Raw genomic sequence first — 1,317 nt, forward strand, 5'->3', positions numbered from 1 at the left:
GCGCGCCGCCGCGGCGGCGCAGCATGGAGGGACGAGGGTGGGGGCTTCCCCGCACCTCTTCCCCCCACCCACGCCACCAGCGCGGCCCACAACCTCGGCGGCCCGAGAGCGGGGCCGCGGGCACCGGGAAGTCGCTCGGAGGCCGGCCGGCACGTGCCCGCTCGCTCGCGCTCACTCGCTCGCGCGGACGGGGGCGGCGGGGCTCGGGCCGAGGCCCAGATCCCCCCTTCCCCGCCCGCCCGCCGGGAGCGGGGCGGTGCGGACACGGCGGCCGGCCCACGACGGCTGGCCGGGGACCCGACGACCCGCGCTCGGGCGAGCGCGCCGGGGCGGGGCGCGGCACGGCGTGGGGACAGACGGCGGTCCCCCCTCGCCCAACACACAACGACGTCGGCAGACGGGCGGCGGTGGCGGCGGATCACGGAGCGGAGCCGCGGCAGGCTCGGGGAGCGAAACACACCGGGACGCGGCCCGGGGGTCGGCAGAGACGCGACGGACGAGGCCGGGTGGACGGACGGGAGAGAGGGCCGACGAGGCGCGGCTGGCTCGGCCGCCGTCGCACAGAGGCGGCGGCGACGTCACAGAAGCCGTGGCGGGAGGGGGCGGCCGCGCGCCGCCGCGAGGGGGCCCGGGGGCCGGGCCTAAGGGCCCGGACGCGAGTCGGCCGCCGGGGCACGACACGGGGTCTCACCGCCAGAGGCCTCCAGCGCAGGGGCGGTCCCGCGGCACCCAGGACGCCGACTGGCCTTCCTCGGGCCCCCCCAGGGGCCCCGCTCGCGGGGCTCGCGACCACCACCGCCAAACACCCACGAGCCGCGGCCGGCCCGCGAGAACACTCTCCCGCGCGCACACCGGCCGCCCCGCGGCCCCCACCCCACACACACCTCCGCCGCGCCCGACTTCCCCGCCTCAGGAACCGTGAGCACTCCACCCGGGGACGCCGCCGGCCGAGGCGGCCGGGGGGGGCGACACCCTCACGAGGGCGAGGCCGGCTCGGTCCCAGACGGGGAAGGGGACGTGTGGGGAAGGGGGTCATGGGGTGGGGGCGGGGGAGGGCCGGCGGCGACGGGGAGGGGGCGGCACGCACACACGGCGAGGGCCGCGGGGCAGAGGCGCGGGGCGCTGCCCAGGGAAAGGAAGGGCCGAGGCACGACCGGGCCACCAGGAAAACAAGCGCGGGGTCCCACCGCCACACACACGAGGGCGGTCCCACGACGCCTGAGACGCCGGCCGGCCCCAGCCACCCTGGAGCCTCCCCACGACCCGGCCCCGCCGCCAGGGCCCGCGTGTGACGGTCTCCCCCGCGTGCCACGGAGG

The sequence above is a fragment of the Eschrichtius robustus genome, unplaced genomic scaffold, assembly GCF_028021215.1.
Source record: "Eschrichtius robustus isolate mEscRob2 unplaced genomic scaffold, mEscRob2.pri scaffold_540, whole genome shotgun sequence".
NCBI lineage: Eukaryota > Metazoa > Chordata > Mammalia > Artiodactyla > Eschrichtiidae > Eschrichtius > Eschrichtius robustus.